This window comes from Zingiber officinale, chromosome 4B, assembly GCF_018446385.1.
Source record: "Zingiber officinale cultivar Zhangliang chromosome 4B, Zo_v1.1, whole genome shotgun sequence".
Taxonomy (NCBI): Eukaryota; Viridiplantae; Streptophyta; class Magnoliopsida; order Zingiberales; family Zingiberaceae; genus Zingiber; species Zingiber officinale.
In genome coordinates, this window is record NC_055993.1 from 57,876,980 (window position 1) to 57,898,600 (window position 21,621).

A 21,621-nucleotide genomic window follows, 5' to 3' on the forward strand; every position below is an offset into this window, starting at 1 on the left:
TTTGTGGAGTACTCTGTACATGAAGAAATCTCAAGTTAACTTCTTATCTTCTAATTGACAATGGTTTCCTAGAATTTGAAATTCAGAATCTGTTGTACTTCTGAGCTGGAATCAGCAAGTTGGAATCTGGGAACCGGAGAAATCAGTTGTAATTCTGAATTTGGTATGATTCATGGTACCCAAATTGCAGAAGTTAATTGGATCCTTGAAGTATTATAGCTGCTGAAGGAGTTCCTTGAGGATTGGATTGGATTCTGATTTCAGAAGCTGCAGCTGAATGCTATAGCAATTTTTATTTCTGAAACTCTTACAAAACAAAGATTGTCTTAGTTATCTTTGTGCCAAAGTTTATGTGGATTCATGATTTTGTTCTGGACTTTACATGAATTGCTGAAATTGCTGAAACAAAATTTTGTGAAGCTGATTTCTTTGTCTAAATTTCTGATAGGAGCTGTTATGTGCTGAAATGAAGGTTACTGCTGTGTTGGAAACTTGTCTGGAAGTGATAAGAGAATTGAGATTCTTTTCATGCTTCTTGTTTACAGAACATGCAGAATTGAAATCTAAAACTAGAGTACCAGTTGTGTGCCAAATCATTTTACAATTTCTTCACCAAGAACAGCTTCAATTTAAGCTCTTATCAGCCTAATAACGAATGATAACCTTTTCTAAATTGACTTGTTTATGATTAAAGCTGAATTTACCTTGGAATCGCATTTCTGAAACTTATGTCTGAAATTCTGGATTTTTGTGAGCACTAGCTGGTTGCTATAGCTTTGTAAAATCTGCTGGAGTACTGAAGTTTAGGAATCTCAAGCTGGCTTTCTGCTGGGCATGAAACAGTAAAAAGACACAGAAACAGAAAAATTTAAGAGAACCTGCAGATTGAATCAACTCATATTGTATACATGTTATGTTCTATTGTCCGAGACGGCCAATGTTTTAAGTGTGGGGGAGGGATTCCTTATCCATTAGTTGATTTGAGATGATTTGAGTTTCAAATGCTGGAATTGAAGTGGGAAAAGAACAAAAATAGTGAGAAAAAAAATTTGGCACATCAAGAGAGTATCAAGTGGAAGATAGAGTATCAAGATTCTTTGTTTGGCATCAAATTGAAGGAGAGGTTAGCTTGATACTTTGAATTGGTAATGACAAATGGTATACAACTCTTTACACATCAAAATGGTCAACTCATCAAGTATATTCCTCCAATACTCTTATCTCTTCACTTTTTCATTGAATTCTTTTCTTTTGCCAATTTCATTCACTTAACTTGTTCTTCTTGATTCCATGTTAATTCTTCCTGATAAATTTCTTTTGATTCATGTATGCTATGTTTATAGTGGTGGAGAATAAGAAAATAAGCAAGCTTATGGTAGTGAAAAGTTGTGTTACATTGAGTGAGCTCCACTTATATGCAATTTTGAGTGTGAGAGCTAGAATAGGTAAAACCTTTGTGAGATTGCATCTTGTTTTATTTTTCAATTGGATTGAAACTACCATACCTACTGATTATTGTTTGAATGGTATGCATGATGGTTTGTGATCTTTAGATGGTTTTAGTTAAATTCTTTTTACTATCTTTTAGATATTGCTAGGGAATTTTCTATGGAGATGATTTTTAGTTTTCTTTACTTTCACGGGACGTTCAAGGCTAAGTGTGGGGGATTTGATAACCATGATTTTACTGCATTATTTTGATTCATATATGCATGGTTTGATATTGATTTCATAGTTTAAATCATGGTTACATCACATTTTGTGCATAGTGTGTATTTTTGGACTTAATTGCAAATTACTTTATTTTTATATTATTTGATGCTAATATTTGATTCTTATTTTGTAGGCATCAAAGGATCTTGAATTTGGATCTATTTGGACCGAAATTGGGCTCAAATCGGAGTTCAAACAAGAAGATCAAGCTTTGGAGCATTATGGTCGTTCATCAAGAATAGAACAATTCTGGACCATCCGTTGAAGATCTGGCCGATCCAACCTAATGGGGAGCAGATCTAAGCCATTGATGAAGATCCAGAAGTTTTGATCCAGATCTGAGTTCATCCAGCCATTGATCCATCCGGATTAATCTGGGCCGTTCATTGAAGATCGACAGATCTGGGCCATCCAGTGATGATCTGATCGATCTGACGTAAGGGAGGGTAAATCCAGACTCTAGATCAAGATTAGTACCTTCGGATCGGATTTTGGGCAAGCTTTTACCGTTGATTTAGCTCCAAATTGCTCCTAGCCGTTCGTTCAAATCTGAGATCTGTTTAAAACAGAGAAGCTACAGTGCCCAGCTTCTTCGTCGACTCCTCCACGCGCAGCTTCATCCCGCGATGCATTTCTTCCGGATTTCGGCCCCTTTCCTTCTCCGATCAACTCTTTCAAGCTTCAACCTCATTGTAGAGCTTCACGACATCGTCATCCCGATTATCTGGATCCATCGGCGGGTGTTCTCTCCGGCGAAAGTCTTCTCTCGGATCTTCTCTGTTCCAGCGCCGATTTGGAGGTGGTCTTCCAATCGGCGACTCTGATTCCCATCAGTGGCGCTTGGAGGTGGTCCGCCAGCGTTATTGAGCTTCATCCGATGCCCATCCGCAGTCCGCAACATCATCCCAGATCCAGATAGCTCCGGGTAGTAGAAATCTAGATTTCCGGCCATTCATGGGGTTCCGGGATGTTCTTAACTCGTCGGGGGTGGTCCGTCGGTGTAGTTGAGCACTCCTTGAGCTGATATGCCATTGAGATGTTCCATTGAGGTCCAAAGTTGGGTGGTCTCGACTTTGGCACTCTTGTGTGACTGCAAGAGTGTGAAGTTTGGTGAGATTGGTTGTGAGTTGGATTGGTTAGGGTTTATTTCTTTTTCTTACTATTTTATAGCTTAGCACAGATTACTTTTATGTTTTGTAATCTTTTTATGCAAGTAGTTAACATTTCTTTCTTTGTTGAAGCTTACTTTAATTTTAATTTGTTGCTTGGTTAAGTGTTTAGAGTTTAAATTCTAGCTAGTATTTTAATTGGTGTTGTAGATCAGATTTATTTGCATCTTGTATTTCATTCCTTAGTTTAAGAGTGTGTCAATGATTTAATCTCAATGTAGGAGTGACAATGCGTTAAGGTTTGATTGTTGGCACATAGGTAGGTTTTAGTTATGCTTTAGATTAATTTCTTAATTGCTGTGTTTTCCTTTGTAGATTTATATTCAAAGCATTCAACTCCCCCAACTCCATTTTTATATCGAAAACCCCAAAAATAGGAATAAAAAGACAATCCTAAATTACATTCTACCGTTAGTTCCTCGGATCGATCCTGGGCTCGTTACTACAGCATTAGTGTTTGATTAAGGGGTTCAGTGGAAAAATACATTTGTACAATTTGATTAGCGGATGTGACAGATTCGCCTTATCAGTACCCTATGATAATGATGTTGTTAACTTTTTCTCTTACTTGTATGTTGTTTGAAACTCCATTTCCATGCTCATGAATGTTCGGCCATGGAAGAACTAAAGGCCTAGGAGAGTTTTAAACCTAAAATTAAGTATGCTAAGATTTTTCCTAAGACAAGATATGAAGCTATAATGTTATGCCATGATTGTATGTTGATTAAGAATCCTATTTCATGCTTATGAAGATTCAGTTATGAAGAGATTTGAAGTATAGGAAAGTTTAAACCAAGTCTAGGAGGCTCATGACCTTCTAGATAAAATGATATGAAACTAGTTGATGTTCTTATGGTTGCTTGTTACATAGAAATTTGGTTACATGTAACTTTCGTCCACACTAAGTTTTAAAGCTAGGATGCTTAGATTTTTAAACTAAGTTTGTTCATGTTGTTCCTTGTAATGTTGCCATGAAAATTGTGTAGGGTTTCCATGCCTTTAGGCCATATGAAAAAAAAACAAAACCAAGCTCACATGTTTCGGCCACCCTTGAGTTTAAAGGCCTAGAGAAATTTAGAACCCAACTTGTATATGCTTATGATGTTCTTGTGATAAATGCTATGAAATGTAGTTGTGGTTTCCATGCTCCTATGCCATTGGAAACTTAGTTCCATGTTTGATAGGTTTCGGCCAATACTAGTTTAAAGGCCTAGAGAAATTTAGAACCCAACTTATATATGTTCATGATGTCTCTTGTGATAATTGCTATGAAAGGTAGTTGTGGTTTCCATGCTCTTGTGTCACTAGAAACTTAGTTCCATGCTTGATATGTTTCGGCCACTACTAGTTTAAAGGCCTAGATAAATTTAGAACCCAACTTATATATGTTCATGATGTCTCTTGTGATGTATGCTATGAAATGTAGTTGTGGTTTCCATGCTCTTATGCCACCAAAAACCTAGTTCCATGATTTATATGTTTCGGCCACCTTGAGTTAAGGGGTTTAAGAAGTTTGGAATTTAAAACAAATGTACTTATGATGTTCCTCATGAAAATGTATAAGATATTGGCTTAGGGTTCAACACTTTCATGCTACTTGTAACCTAGAATGAAACATGCTAGGGTTCGGCCATGATAAGGTTAGAAGCTTAAGGAACTTAGAACCCAAACTAAACATGCCTAAGTTGTTCCTTATGAAACATGATATGATATGTGTTTAGGGTTTACATGTTTGCATGTTGCTTAGAACTTGATTGCTCTTCATGAAGGTTTCGGCCATGAAAGAATTAGAAACCTAGGAGGGTTTTAAAATTTAGGTTAACATGCTTATGACCTTTCTTATGTTAGTATGTGAAGATATCATGAGATTTTTTTTTATGTTTGTGTGTTGTTTAGAGATCATGCCCTACTCATGACTTTCGTCCATATGGGTTTAGTGACCTAGATGTACCTCACATGCTATGTAATGAATCAAGAAATGTTATTTAATGATTTCATGAATGGTTATGTCTTATTATGATAAGTGATATGCTCTTTATGTATGCTTATGATCCATGTAGGTGCTATGTGCCCAATTATGCATGCTTTATGATATGATAAAATGACATGCTCATTATGCAAGTTTATGATCCATGCATGTGTTGTGTGCCCAAATATGCATGCTTTATGATATGATAAGTGATATGTCCATGATGTACGCTATGATTCATGCATGTGATGTGTGCCCAAATATGCATGTTTTATGATATGTTAAGAAACATGATATGCATGAAAGGATAAGAACTATGATATGTATGACATGCTATTTTACTTTATGTATGACTTATACCAAGGGTGGGCTCCATAAGCGCCCCGGGGTCGATGGACTAAGAAACAGGCCTCGTTAGGGATGGGCTCCTAAGTGCCCCTAGGTCGATGGACTAAGAAACGGGCCTAGTATGTATGCCTTGTAGGGTTCAAGACTTGCTACCTTGGACCTACATAGGACGCGCGCATTTATGTATGTGGTACAAGTCGGGGCCCTAATCATGTTGAGATTATGTTTAAGTATGTATATTATAAGTTTTCAAAAGACATGTTGCATATGTTGCATGATGTATGTTTAGGAATTCACCTTGCTTATACTCTATGAGTATGCCATGCTATTTATGATGATGTTATGCTATGCCAGGATACATTTGATGATCATGTTATATTATGCCATGTTACTTTATGTTATGTTACGATATGCCATGATATGCTGCTTGATATGATAAATTTGTCTTTATGCCTCTTGACTTGTGGTTTTAATATGCTTTACGGTTTTTGTGAGTAGGAAAGGAACTTACTGAGCCATGAGTGCTCACAGCTTACTTTCTTGTACCACAGATAAAGGCAAGGAATGGATGTACTAGGGGAGCAGCAGGAGGGGCTAGAAGGATGTGTGTGGTAGTGGATTGGCTAAAGGAAAAGACCTGCTTTTGTTTAATAAGAAATATGCCATGTTGATATTTTTACTTTATGACTCCATGACATTAAGTATGTGTTTGGGTATTGAGACTTATAAATTAAGATGGGTATGCTATGTGGTTCTTTTATGTCTATGATAATGTTAAAGTAAGAAAAGTTTTTAAATTCTCTAAGTAAGACTTCCGCTGTATTAAGCATGTATGTGTCCAAGTAACCCCCGTCGCCTTAGCAGGAGGGGCGGGGCGTTACACACAGCATACTGGCAGAGTATGCAAGCTGCATAGGTCCATTTATGGACTAAAGCAAGCTTCTCGGAGCTAGAATCTTTGATTTGATGATGCAATCAAACAGTTTGGTTTCATTAAGAATGAAGATGAACCTTGTGTCTACAAGAAGGTTGTAGGGAACACAGTTGTCTTCCTTATATTGTATATGGATGACATACTACTCATTGGGAAAGACATCCCTTTAGTGCAGTCTGTCAAGACTTGGCTAGGAATTTGTTTCTCAATGAAGGACTTAGGTGAATCATCCCGCATTCTAGGCATACAGATCTATAGAGATAGATCTATGAGGTTGCTTGGCCTAAGTCAGAGTACATACATTGACAAGGTATTACTTCGGTTTGCCATGCAAAACTCCAAGAAGGGATTTCTGCCAATGTCACATGGTATGAGTCTTTCGAAGACTCAAAGTCCCTCTTCTAGAGAGGAGAGAGACCGCATGGATCAGATCCCTTATGCTTCAACCATAGGATCTATCATGTACGCCAGGCTATGTACTCGTCCTGATGTCTCGTATGCTTTGAGCATGACGAGCATATACCAGTCAGATCCAGGTGAAAGTCACTGGATAGCGCTCAAGAATATTCTTAAGTACTTGAGAAGGACTAAAGAATATTTTTTGATATATGGAGGCGATGATGAGCTAGCTATAAAGGGTTACAGTGATGCCAGCTTCCAGACCGACCAGGATGATTATCGATCGCAGTCAGGGTTCATGTTTTGCATAAATGGTGGTGCTGTGAGCTGGAAGAGTTCAAAGTAGGACACAGTTGTTGATTCTACAACAGAGGCCGAGTATATTGCTGCATCAGAAGTAGCAAAGGAGGCAGTTTGGATCCGCAAGTTCATTACTGAGCTTGGGGTGGTTCCTAGCATAGCTGATCCCATAGAGCTCTATTGTGACAACAATGGAGCAATAGCTCAAGCTAAGGAACCTCGCTCACACCAGCGGACCAAACACATACTACGGCGCTTCCATCTCATTCGAGAGATTATCGAGAGAGGAGATGTGAAGATTTGTAGAGTACCCACAGAGGCTAACATCGCAGATCCCTTGACCAAGGCTTTGGCACAGAGAAAGCATGATGGTCACACAAGGTCATTAGGCCTTAGAGCCTACACTGATTGACACTAGTGCTAGTGGGAGATTGTTAGTTAAAGCCCTAGAGCCAATCATTTAATGATTGTTGTATGGACTCATTGTATCATATTCTTGTATATAAATAAAGCCATTTATTTTTTGGTTATTATACTTACTTGTATTGGTGCCAAATAACTAAGTATAATAGCGTTCTAGAGTAGAAGGTTCTTACCTATATCAATCGATTGGTTGAATCGATAGTGAGATGATATAGGGAACACTACTCTTAATCATTCCTAGTCGAGTATTAACATTCAGGGATAATGTTAATGCAACGAGACTAGAATGTAGGTCAACTCGATGACTTGATCTCACAAGTCATGGATATAGAGATATCAAGTTGACACATGGGTATGCATTGGAGAATGTATACTAAATGACCCGCCATGAGAAAGTATCATGGATCGTTATATGAGTGTCATATACTTTCTCATGTGGCTATAGTATGACTACTAGTCCTTGAACCTGAAGTCACCATGGTTCCCTACATAATGAGTTACATACTTTGGCTTCGTCAAATGTCACCCGTAACAAGGTTGACTATAAAGGCGATTACTGGGTATGTAACAAATTATGCGGAGGGATGTGAGTGATGTAGATGGGATCTATCCCTCCTATATGATGGGAGTGACATCATTATTCTTGATAGAGTGAGACCACTAAGTGCTTGGCCATGCCCAAATGAGTCAACATGAGATGTTGAGCTCATTTGATTGAGTGAGTCTACTTGGGATTCAAGATTTAGATTTATTAGAGGATGACACGGTTTATGCCTCACATTAATCAATCTAGATGTCAAGGATAGAAGGACACTTGTCATATATTGTGAAGAGTCACAATTAATAGTCACAAGGTGATGTTGGATCTCAACATTCTTATAACTTGGGTAGTAATGATGTGTTGCTAGATACCGCTCATTATTTATGCTTATAAATGGGTTTAGGAGCATTGCCAACGTTATAAGAACCTATAGGGTCACACACAAAGTGCAATTAGATGGAGATTAGGTTCATTTGATGAACCTAATGGATTAGGTTCATGTGATGAACCAAATTGGATTAAGAGTAATCCAAATTGAGCTAATTGAGTTAGACTCAATTTGGTTCATGTGTTAAGTGAGTCTAATTTGGACTTAGACTCATTTAATTAATTTAATTCAATGAATAGAGATTCATTAAATTAACATTGACTTGAGCCAATGGTTAGATTAGATCAACCAAGGGAGAGAAGTGGTCAAGTTTGACTTGACTTGGGAAGAAGATGAAGGGTCAAATTTGACTTGACTATTTGCCACCTCATTGGTGAGTTGGCATTGAGTGGGCTAATGATGATGTGCCACATTATCAAGACCACTTCATGGTGTGCCACCTCATGAGGGAGATCAAGAGTTTTTGGCTCTTGAAATCCCATGGAGTATATAACCTCTCACTTGAAGGTGGTCGGCCACTTTTTGGGAGTTACTAGTGAGAATTGATTCTCATTCACTCCTTCTTCTTCCTCAAACTCTTTCTTCTCTCCCTCGCCTCCACCTTGGCCGAGCCATTCAAAGGTGCTAGAACACCTTTTTGTTTGGTTTCTCCATCTCTTGCTTGTGTGGATACACATAGAGGAGTATCTACTTTGATATTCTCGAGATCCGGCGAACCTTGGATGAGCGGGATTAAGCGAAGGGCTTCACTTCAAGGGTAAATTCTTATCTTGTAGATCTAAAGTAGATCTAGGCTTAGAAAACTCGTACGTGAAAGTTTTTAAAAAAACTTAATCTTCAAACGGATCCGGTGTCATGGGAATTTCGGGGTTTCCGCAACCCAAAAAGTGGTTTTTACGGCCCGAAAAACCCAACAAACATGATATGGAAAACATTGTTGCCGATGCTTTGTCTCGAAGGTATACCTTGATCTCTACTTTAAACACTAAATTTTTAGGATTTGAATACATTAAAGATCTATATTCTAATGATTCTGATTTTGGAAATGTGTTTGAAGTTTGTGAACATGCTGCTTTTGGGAAGTTTTATAGGCATGAGGGGTTTCTTTTTAGAGTGAATAGGTTGTGTGTGCCTAATTGTTCATTAAGGGAATTATTAATCCAAGAATATCATGGTGGGAGACTAATGGGACATTTTGGAGTAAGAAAAACTCTAGAAGTGTTGGTAGAGCATTTCTTTTGCCCACACATGAAACAAGATGTAGCTAAATTTTGTGAGAAGTGTATTACATGTAGGCAAGCAAAATCTAGATCTTTACCTCATGGACTGTATACACATTTACCAATTTCTAGTGAACCTTGGGTTGATATTTCCATGGACTTTCTTTTAGGACTACCAAGGTCCAACGAGGTATGGATTCTATTTTTGTCGTTGTGGACAGATTTTCTAAAATGGCTCATTTTATTTCTTGTAGGAAAACAGATGACGCTAACCATATTGCTGATCTATTTTTTAGGGAGATCGTGCGGTTTCATGGAGTACTGAGGAGTATAATTTCATATCATGATGCAAAGTTCCTAAGCTACTTTTGGAAGACACTATGGAGAAAATTGGGAACAAAGCTTTTGTTTTCTACAACTTGTCATCCACAAACAGATGGACAAACTGAGGTAGTAAATCGAACTTTATCTACTTTATTGAGAGCTATCATTCAAAAGAATTTAAAAGGTTGGCAAGATTGTTTACCACATGTTGAATTTGCTTATAATAGATCTGTGCATTCTACTACTAATTTTTCACCTTTTGAAGTGGTATATGGGTTCAACCCTTTAACTCCTTTAGATTTGTCACCTTTGCCTGTCACTGAGCGTGCCAGTTTAGATGATACCAGAAAAGCTGAGTTTGTGAGGCAACTGCATGAAAAAGTTCGATTACAAATTGAAAAGAGAACTGAACAATATGCTACGCAAGCCAACAAGGGACGAAAGAAAGTGATCTTTGAACCCGGAGATTGGGTTTGGGTTCATATGTGGAAGGAAAGATTCCCTACTAAACGTCGTACTAAGTTGCATCCACGAGGAGATGGTCCATTTCAAGTCATTTCTAGAATCAATGATAATGCATACAAGCTTGACTTACCAGGTGAGTATAATGTGAGTGCTACATTTAATGTTTTTGATCTTTCTCCCTTTGATGTAGGTGATCAAGATTCGAGGAAGAATCCTTTTGGGGAAAGGGGGAATGATGGAGTCAAAGAAAGAGAGCAACAAGCTAACGATATGGATCATGGTCAACCCACTCTAGATGTTAATGATGATCCATTATGCATCAATGGAGGCCCAATTACAAGGGCTAAGACTAGAAAGATGAAGGAAGCACTTAATGTACTAATTGAAGATGTGAAGGCCAAAGCTACCATTGAAGAAGGTTTGACCTAGAGCAAGTCATTCGGCATAGTCAACCTAATTCAAGCCTTAGATGAGCTTAATTAGCACTTAAGTCTCATGTCTATGTAGTAGGGATATGTAGGCTTAATTTAGACTTAATTTTTACTTTTATTTGGGTTGTAATAAAGCCATAAGCTTAAAATGGCTAAGTAGTGTACATAGGCTTTTACTAAATGGGCTTTCTTTTGGCCTTTTAGGATTTTTTGGTCACCTTATAGCTATAAATAAAGGGGGTGACGGACACACATGTATCTTTGACATATTTTTCAATTTAAAGCACGGTGAGGCTCTCTCTTGTTGGTTCTTCATTGAACTTGAACTTATTAAGACATCTCCTTATGGCGTTCAAAGACTGTTGGTGCAACCTTAGGTCAAGGTTGACCTGGTTGACCCGACTCGAGGTGACTTGACTCGAGTTGTATTTTGATGTTTGACTTGGGAAGATTGTCGGTGCAACCTTAGGTCAAGGTTGACCTAGTTGAGTTGCATGTTGATGTTTGACACTCGTGAGAGAGTTCTATTCTTGATGTGAGACAAGAATAGATGGTTGGGAGTTTATTGGTCCAACCCTAGGTCAAGGATTGACCTGGTTGACCTGAAAAGTCCAAGTATGGAGACTTGGCACTGGGAAAGTCCAAGCAGGGAGCTTGGTACGCGAAAAGTCCAAGTATGGAGACTTGGCACTGGAAAAGTCCAAGCAGGGAGCTTGGCACGGGAAAAGTCCAAGCAGGGAGCTTGGCAAGTGGGAAAGTCCTAACTGGGATGTTAGGCAGTGTGGAAAGTCCTGGTGAGTGAAGCCAGGCAGTGGGAAAGTCCTAACTGGGATGTTAGGCAGTGTGGAAAGTCCTGGTGAGTGAAGCCAGGCAGTGGGAAAGTCCTAACTGGGATGTTAGGCAGTGTGGAAAGTCCTGGTGAGTGAAGCCAGGCAGTGAGAAAGTCCTAACTGGGATGTTAGGCAGTGTGAAAACCCTAGTGAGTGAAGCTAGGTGAAAGTCCTGGTGAGTGAAGCCGGGCAAGGGAAAATCCAGATGGATCAAGGGTGATCGGACATCTGGTGATGGGAAGTCCAAGTAGGTCATAGGAGTGACCGGATACTTGGTACGGAGAGAAAAGTCTAAGTGGGTCAAAGGGATTGACCGGACACTTAGCGGGGAGTCCTAGCAGGTCAAGGGAGTGACCGGATGCTAGGCGCAATGTACCAACAGGTCAAGATTGACCGGATGTTGGTTTGGACTTGGTTTGGGCGAAAACCATGAGCTGGATCGATCTGGTGATCGATCCAGTGATACCGAGAATATTCTGATCGGTCTGGTGACCGATCGATGCTATCGATAGCATCGTGTGATAACTGATCGTCCGGTGACCGATCGAGTCGATCGAGCCGAACAGAGGCGGCGCAGAGGGGCGATCGGTCGGGGACCGATCAAAGCCCTGATCGATCCCGGACCGATCAGAGTTCCTGATCGGTGCGGACCGATCAGAGGTTCCTGATCGGTCCATGGACCGATCAGGGATGGAACAGCTAAGGCTTCTTCCCGATCGGTCCACGCATCGATCAGGTTCTAGCGCTATGACGCGCCTAGTTTCTTCACTGTTTCTTCTTCACAGGTATAAAGGATCGAGGGCATCTTCGTGCACAGATCTTCTTTTCTTCTCTTCTGCTGAAGATTTGTGGGCTGTGATAAGAGCTCTGTTTGAGTTCCTTCCGAAAGCTTCGCGTCAGCTTCCCTGACTGTTAGGGTTTTTGAAGTCGCTGCTTCATCCGGACTCCAGTCGACGAGAAAGCAAGATTGGTAGAGTGCTTGTGTATTCTTATTGTATTTCTTGCTTATTCTTTGTACTTGTACTCCTGTTTGCTGTTGCAAACAAGTGTGGCGAGGTTTCTCCACCCAGAAGGAGTTTTTATTAGCCGATTTTCCGGGGACTCATCCACCGACAGATTGATTGGGTTCGTCCACCTTACGGACACGCCGAGGAGTAGGAGCATCATCTCCGAACCTCGTACATCGCTGTGTCAAGGTTTGATATTCTTCCTTTCGTTTCTAGTTTATTTTTCCGCTGCGCTAACGAATTGTAGGAAGAAACGAGCGATTTGGGGCGGCTATTCACACCCCCCCTCTCTAGCCGAGTACGAAGAGATCCTAACATTATCAACCTCAATCCCAAGGTTGTGCCGTCTTCCATCTCGTATACCAAGGTTCGTGCTTTTCTAAGCATTGGGTCGAGGTTTCTTTCATCCATCTTATCATTTTTAGACCTTCCTTCTTTCTGTTTTCAATTCGTTGTGGGTTCTTGAGATATCTTTCTCGTTGGGTTCACATCAGGGACGGTGGTAGTGCTAGACGATAAGCTACTGCTCCAATCCTCTCCAGGATCTGGAAAGGGCCAATGTACCGCGGAGCTAGCTTACCTCTGAGACTAAATCTCTTCACCCCTTTCGTGGGTGAAACTTGCAGAAATACATGGTCACCTGTAGAGAACTCCAGGGGTCTCCGTCTCCGATCAGCATAATTCTTCTGGCGGTCCTGCGCCTCTGACATCCTCCGTCTGATCGTACGGACCAACTCTACCTCATGCTGAGCTCTATGAGGTCCCAATAGCTGGGCCTCCCCAACCTCATCCTAGAGGGTGGGTGTCCAACGAGGCCTACCATACAACGCTTCAAACGGTGCCATCTGGATAGCCAAAGGAAACTGTTGTTGTAGGCGAACTCTACCAATGGAAAATGGTCCTCCCAACTGCCTCCAAAATCCAATACACATGACATCAGCAAGTCCTCTAGAGTCTGAATGGTCCACTCTGACTGTCCATCTGTCTGCGGATGGAAAGCTGTACTGAAACGGAGCTGAGTGCCCAAGGCCTGCTGCAGACTCTGCCAGAAACGAAACGTGAACCGGGGGTCTCTATCCAAAATAATAGTCAAAGGGACACCATGTAATATGATGATCTCCAGGCAATACAGATCTATCAATCGATCTAGGGAATCAGTCTTCCAGATCGCTAAGAAGTGCGCAGATTTAGTTAATCGATCAACGATTACCCAAATTGCGTCATGGCCTCGTCGTGTCCTATGCAAACCCACCACAAAGTCCATGGTAATGTGTTCCCATTTCCACTCAGGAATAGGAATCCGCTGAAGTAATCCGGCAGGTCTCTGGTGCTCGGCCTTCACTTGCTGACAGACAAGACATCTAGCTACAAATTTCGCGATATCTTTCTTCATACCGTTCCACCAATAGGAACGCCTCAAATCTCGATACATGCAGGTTCCACCTAGATAGATCATAAATCGAGAGCGATGAGTCTCCTGAAGTAGCTCCTGTAAGACCGGGTGAGACTGAGGTACGCATAATCTGTCTAAGAAGTATATAATACCATCCTCATCTTGTGTGAACTCGGTCTGCTGCCCGGAAGCTATCTGGCTGCCAATGAACTGAAAATGCTGATCACCGGCCTGGGCCTCTCGGATCCTCATCCTAATCGACGACTGAGCAATCATGGTAACAAGAATACCCTGCTCTGTCTGTCCCTGCTCCTCAAGGCCTAACTCGGAGAAACCCTGAATCAAATCTATGACTGAAGCTCGGTGGCAAGCCAAAGTCCCTCTGGACTTCTTGCTGAGTGTATCGACAACCACATTAGTTTTCCCCGAGTGGTAGCTAATGGTACAATCATAATCCTTCAGGAACTCCATCCATCTCCTCTGCCGGAGATTAAGTTCCTTCTGAGTGAAAATATATTTGAGACTCTTATGATTAGTGAGAATCTCAAAGGTAATGACGTACAGATGATATCGCCAAATCATCAAAGCAAAGATGATGGCGGCTAGCTCCAGATCATGTTCTGGGTAGTTCCTCTCATGCTTCTTTAACTGACGAGAAGCATAAGAGACTACCCTGTCGTGCTGCATCAGAACAGCGCCCAAACCCTAAAGAGATGCATCAGTGTAAAGCACGAATCCGTCCTCTCCAGCGAGCAAAACCAAAACTGGTGCTGACACTAATCTCCGCTTCAGCTCCTGGAAGCTGGTCTCGTAGGCTTCTACCCATGTGAACTTCAAATATAGATGTTTCCGTCGAAACATCTCTAGAAGTATGCGAAGGGTGTGTACGTGATTCTCCTCGGATTAGAAATAGATTACAACATTGTCAACAAAGATAATAGAAACCGATCCAAATAACCTAGGAATACCAAAATCATCGAGTCCATGAAAACATCTAGGGATTTGTAAGCCTAAATGGTAAAACCTAGAACTCATAATGCCTGTATAACAAGCACACTCAACTATAAGATCCGCGACAACAAGTCTGAAATATGATCACTAGCTACAAATCACCAAAGAAATAGATCATCGTATGTGAGAGCAACGCTCCATCACAAGAAATACTACATATGTGGGAGCAACGCTCTACCACCATCAATGCAACCTATATGGGAGCAGCGCTCCTCTACAAGAAATCTACAATATGTGGGAGAAACGCTCCACCACAACAATCCAAAACATGTGGGGAGCAACACTCCACCACAAATAATCCATAATACGTGGGAGCAATGCTCCACCACAACAATCCATAACATGTGGGAGCAACACTCCACCACAAACAATCCATAATACCGCTGGAGCATTGGTAAGCCCAAATGGCATTACCAAAAACTCTTAATGGCCAGAATGTGACCACCCTCGTCTGGCAATCAACAATGGCATGATATGCTGACAAACAATCCATGCCAAGAATACTATCAAAGTTGATCATTTCTAGTACTAAAAGATCTACCGTAAGTATCATGTTGCCAAAGTCTAACGGGCTACCTCTGACCTCCTGAGTGACGTCCAATGTATCACCGGACGGTAGGGAGACAGTCAGTCGCTGTGGTTTAAGAGTAGGTAGTCTACCTATGTCCTTCATAAAGGCATGGGAAATAAAATAATGCGAGCTACCAGTATCTATCAGCATATCAGCGGATAATGCCTAAATAGAAATCGTACCGCGAAAAATGGATCTGTCGGCCCGCTGCGCATCCTCTCTGGTCACCGCATGAATACGTCCAGTCTCTGGCGGTGGAGGAGGTGGTAGTGCTGCCAAAGGCTGCTGCGCTTGAGTTTGAGCCTGCCACTATGACGGTGCCGAGTACTTAGCCAGAGGCTGATAGGTAGGTGAGACTGATACTGGACCGACGGCTGGGGCGATGACTATACTAGACCAGTGGTTGTGGCTGATACTGTACTAGGGACTGAGGAGATGACTAGTACTGAACCAGTGGCTAAGGCTGCAGCTGATACTGCCCCAGAGTCAGATATTGTGGTCCCAGAACAGAGCTCTGTGGTACTATGAGAATATAGAGGTGCTCCTGTCCATACATGCCATAAGCAGCTACTGCCGGGGGCTCTGATACCAAATAATTTGTCACGCCCCGGGGGAGTCCCTGCCAGAAGAAAATTTCGACAGCACCTCCCCTGTACGGGTGATAATCTGAAATTTTATACATTGCCATCAGGGCCACAAATATCTCGGCCCACACGGCCGGAACAATAACAATAAATAATAATTAGCAATCATCCATGCATTTAATAGAAAAACTAAACTAAAGCAATAATACAGAAAACCATCTCAAAATCTCCTACTCAACTGTACTCATAAAGCTCAAAACTGATTCCCTACTCAACTATACTCATAAAACACAAATCACAATAATAAAATCAACTCACCCCTTCTGTCGTCCAGGCAGGCATGTTGTAGAACAAATCCAATAAAAATCCATTGACAATAAATTAAACCATGCAACATCCATAGAACCAAACTAGTACAATAAGAAAACCAAAAAGACCAAATAAAAATCCTTGCGATCTGCAGCGGACTAGCGACTGGAACTCTCTGGACAGCCTCAACCTGAAAATAGTAATGACCACGGGGTGAGGCAACTCCTCAGCGGGTAATATTGACATGCATAGTATGAAAATAACAACTAGCACTAATCATACGTACAGTCTCCTGATATAAGAATGATAAATGCAACTGAAATAAAAAGGAAAAAATTGTACTAACCAGGACCTGGGTATAAGTATAACAATCCGAGAGGTATATGTTGGTCCCTGTGAGTGTTTTGATGTGATCAACCAAGTTGGTTAGGTCCTGCTTTGTGTTTGATCCCAGTGTCTAAATGTGCAGGAGCTTAGGAGCGCAGGAAGTCAACCGGAAGACGCAGCTAGTGAGAAGGACGGCACGGGAAGGGAGCCGATGGGCTCGGTGCGTCCGAAGGATGAGAGAGCTGCGGAAGAGTACTCCGGTGGACGAGAAGAATGTGCGCGGCGTTCGAGGGATGAGAAACCGAACGGAAGTCTGCTCGAGGAGAAGGCTGGAAATTGGGTTCGGGTGAGCCCTATTTCGGTTGGCCGGAATCACCCAAAAAAGAACCGAACTTCGGAAGATGAAGCAAAGAAGCAAGGATGCTGGAAATAGAGCTTAAGGCGCCTCAAGCCAGACTAGAGGCACCTCCACCTTGGAGACACCTCAATCTGCCTTGGAGGCGCCTTCAGACTTGATGAAGGCGCCTTCAACTAGTCAAAAGTGACTGTTTGCGCTGCGGTTAAAGTTTTATCTGCTGACCGAGCTGGAGGTGCCTTAAACCTTGTTGGAGGCACCTTAGACCCTCGAGATAGAGTTTCCAGGAGCTATATAAAGGCCCCTGGAGCTAGGAAATATTCAACAACTCAAGCATTCAATTCTGTAACAACTTCCTAGCAATAGTTCTGAGCCGTTAGTGTGTAAAAGGCATCTCCGCCTTCAGCAAAGGATATCTTCTACTGCGCTTTTCTTACTGCCCTAGATTAACAACCCTCTTGGTTGTAACCAGGTTAAATTCCTGTCTTCTTGTTTCTTTATTGCTTTATTATTTTATTTACTATTGCGCTATTTGAGTTGAAAGTACGAGGAGGGTATAGTGTTAATTTTTTAAAAGCAATTCACCCCACTCTTGCCGGCCTCCGCTGCACCTACAATTGGTATCAAAGCCAGAGCGCCTTAGAAGGACTAACCGCCGACTGAAGCACCACGATCAAGATGATGTCCGGAGCTAATATTCATCCCCCGAAGTTCGACGGAGACTTCGCGACGTGGAAACATCGGATGAAGGTATTCTTTTAAACCAACTTTGATATTTTACTAACTATGAAATATTGTTTTGAAGTTCCGAAAGACAAAGAAGAGCATCAGTGGAGTAAGAAGGAGCAGGCTGAGTTTGTTTCCAACGGAAAGGTAGAATTCCACCTGCTAAGCGTGCTGCCACCACAAGAGGTAAGTCGAATCGGAAGCTACTCCTACGCGAAAGACCTCTAGGAAAAATTCCTGGAGCTTCACGAAGGTACCTCGGAAGCTAAGCTAGCGAGGCATGACATCCTCCGGACCCAGTTAATGAACCTCCGGATGAACCAAGGCGAGAAGGTAGCGCAACTCCAAGCAAGCATCAAAGAGCTTATCACGCAACTAACCAATCTTGGAGAAGAAGTAACGAACCGAGACTCTATCCGGTACGCGCTCAACGCCTTCCCCAGAACTCCAGAGTGGGCCTCCTTAGTAGATGCATACTACATCTCTAAGGACATCGAGGTAAGTACTTTAGAAAGTTTGTTTTCTACATTTGAACTTCACGAATCTCGGATTGCAGTGCTCATTAAAGTGGAGAAAGCAAGTCAGAACATTGCCTTGAAGGCAAGAACAAATGATTCTGACTCCAAAGCCTCGATCGACGAATCCGAAACTACATTAATGGTAAGACGATTTAATAAGTTTTTTAAATCTAACAAATTTAGATCGCAGAAGCATGAGCGAAAAAGGAAAATGGTTCGTTGCTACAACTGCAACGAAGAAGGGCACATCAAGGATGACTGCCCGAAATTAAAGAGCAAGCAGAAAGAAAAGGAAAGGATCAAGTACAAGAAACCCGAATCCTCCAAGCACAAGAATCTAAAGGTCACCTGGTCAGATTCGTCTTCTTCCGAATCAAACATCGAAGCCTTCTCCGGATTAGCGCTGGTGGCTAACCATCTTCCAGAAGATGACTCGAGTTCAGAGATGAGCATAGATGCAGGGGGAGGATTATCAAAAGAAGAAAGTGACGATGAAGGGGGAGAATCACCGAGTCAGGTAAGTAAGGAACGTAACCTAACCCCGACTCAGTCCTGTTAATTTATTAAATGTCTTTCTAAAGATTTATTCAAATTAGAAAAAGAAAATGCTGAATTGAAATTAAAATTAGCAAAAGCATGTCCACTTGAGATGTACGATAATCTAAAATCAGAAAATGATAATCTGAAATTAGAAATTAAGAATTTAAAAACTGATGCATACTTAAATAGATTTCCAAAATCAAAAGTTAGAATTTATGGAAAATTGAATTGGTACATTAGAAGTCATCAGGGTCAACTTAGAAGAGTGCCCAAGAATTATGTACCCCCTAAATTTTTGAATAACCCTGTAGGAAGAAACATTTATTGGGTTCTGAAATCTGTGCTAAATTAATTTATTTAATTAAAAGCTTACAGTGAGAAAATTAAACTTTGAGTTTCTTTATGGAAGCTTTGTCTAAGGAAGTGGTTGTTGCTCCAATAACCAAGAAGGCCTAGTGTCTCGCCACGACCTGGAAGCCGAAATATCGAAATAAAAATGTTTAATTAACTTTCTGATAAAAATATTAAAATTAAATAATGCTTTGAAAAGTTTTTAAATATTTTCTTAGAAATTCATTCCTTTTTAATTGTCTAGAAAAATGTCTCTTGAAAGTTTGACTTAGATTTTTTTATTCTAAAAATCAATTTTTTTTTACTTAGAAATTATTTTGAAAAATTCAAACAAATTATTTTAGTTAGAATTCTTTTGTCACTTAGAAATTTTACTTAGAATTTTTTTTCCAAAAAATTTCATTTTACATAGAATTTTTTTTTGAAATTTCTATTTTTGAAAAATTCTATAAATTCAGTTTACTTAGACATTTTTTTCATATTAAATTAGAAATTTTTCTAACTTAAAAATTCTTTGCTAAAATTTTTTTTTTCTGTTATCCCATTTTTGCTGTGACCAAAGGGGGAGAGAAAGGTACAAGTTTAGTGTACTACATGTTTAGGGGGAGAGAATTTTTTAAAATTAAATTTTTTTTTTCTAGTTAACTCTTAATTTAGTAGTTGCAATTTTATTTATTACAAACTGATGCTTAATATGTTAGTTTAGTAATTTTCTTTTAAAATTACTTTTCTATCTATTTTAACCCTAACTTGAACTTGGGTTGATCCACATCAAAAAGGGGGAGATTGTTGTTCCCCGTGGGTATTTTGATGTGATCAACCAAGTTGGTTAGGTCCTGCTTTGTGTTTGATCCCTGTGTCTGAGTGTGTAGGAGCTTAGGAGTGCAGGAAGTCGAGCGGAAGACGCAGCTAGCGAGAAGGACAGCACAGGAAGGGAGTCGACGGGCTCAGTGCGTTCGAAGGACGAGAGAGCTGCGGAAGAGTACTCCGGTGGACGAGAAGAACGTGCGCAGCGTTCGAGGGACGAGAAGCCGCACGGAAGCCTGCTCGAGGAGAAGGCCGGAAATTAGGTTCGGGTGAGCCCTATTTCGGTTGGCCGGAAACACCCAAAAAAGAACGGAACTTCAGAAGACGAAACAAAGAAGCAAGGATGCTGGAAATAGAGCTTAAGGCGCCTCAAGCCAGACTGGAGGCACCTCCACCTTGGAGGAGCCTCAATCTGCCTTGGAGGCGCCTCAAGCTTGAAGGCGCCTTCAACTGGTCAAAAGTGACTGTTTGCGGTGCAGATAAAGTTTTATCCATTGACCGAGCTGGAGGCGCCTTGAACCTTGTTGGAGGCGCCTTAGAACCTCGGGATAGACTTTCTAGGAGCTATATAAAGGCCCCTAGAGAAAGGAAATATTCAACAACTCAAGCATTCAATTCTGTAACAACTTCCTAGCAATAGTTCTGAGTCGTTAGTGTGTAAAATGCTTCTCTGCCTTCATCAAAGGAGATCTTCTATTGCGCTTTTCTTACTGCCCTAGATTGACAACCCTCTTGGTTGTAACCAGGTTAAATTCCTGTCTTCTTGTTTCTTTATTGCTTTATTATTTTATTTACTATTGCGCTATTTGAGTTGAAAGTACGAGGAGGATATAGTGTTAATTTTTCAAAAGCAATTCACCCCCCTCTTACCGGCCTCCGCTGCACCTACAGTATAAAAATCCTGTATGTATGTCAAACAAATGCATCCATCCAATATGCAGCAAACACAAGCAATATATGCATCAATGTGTATGATGCCAATGACATGTCCTGGTCACCCCTACTCTCTAGTCAGCCGTCTCACACACGATGGTGAGACCGACTGGGTAGGGCTGTGACAACCGTGCACTCTACCGTCACTGCTCTTGATGAGTGACTGAGTGGACGGGATGCTGTCGAAGTACACCTATCCTCCTACCCCAAATCATAAGTGGGGGAGCGCAATGCTCTCATCTCTCTGAGACTATCCAGAGGAGGGATCCCTGCCGGCTACCACGCTGCATCACACTACCCATGAGCGGACCAACGGAGCCAAACAGAATAAACTGTCTGTCGGCTACCACGCTGAGTCGCCGGACCAGCGGAGCCTAACAGCAGAACTGCCACACACCTGCCTGGCATACCACTAACCCATGAGTGGTGGTGTGTGCAGATCTATGTAACTGGCAATGTGCTCAACAATAATGGAGCCGACTATCGAGTAGCATTCAATCATGCGAGATGATGCATGACACTAAGCATGGCAATATCCTGAACCTATCCATATATATAAAATGTGTACCCTAGCATCAATGGATCAAATCCGAAGATCTAAGGTACACAGGTAAGGTAGGATAAAAACGTAGTCCGGTATATCAAAAGGCATGGTATGTCATTACCTCTATGATCGTAAGTAATCTGAAGGTATAAACATGAATGCAAACAGTAAACAATCAAAGCATGCTCAAG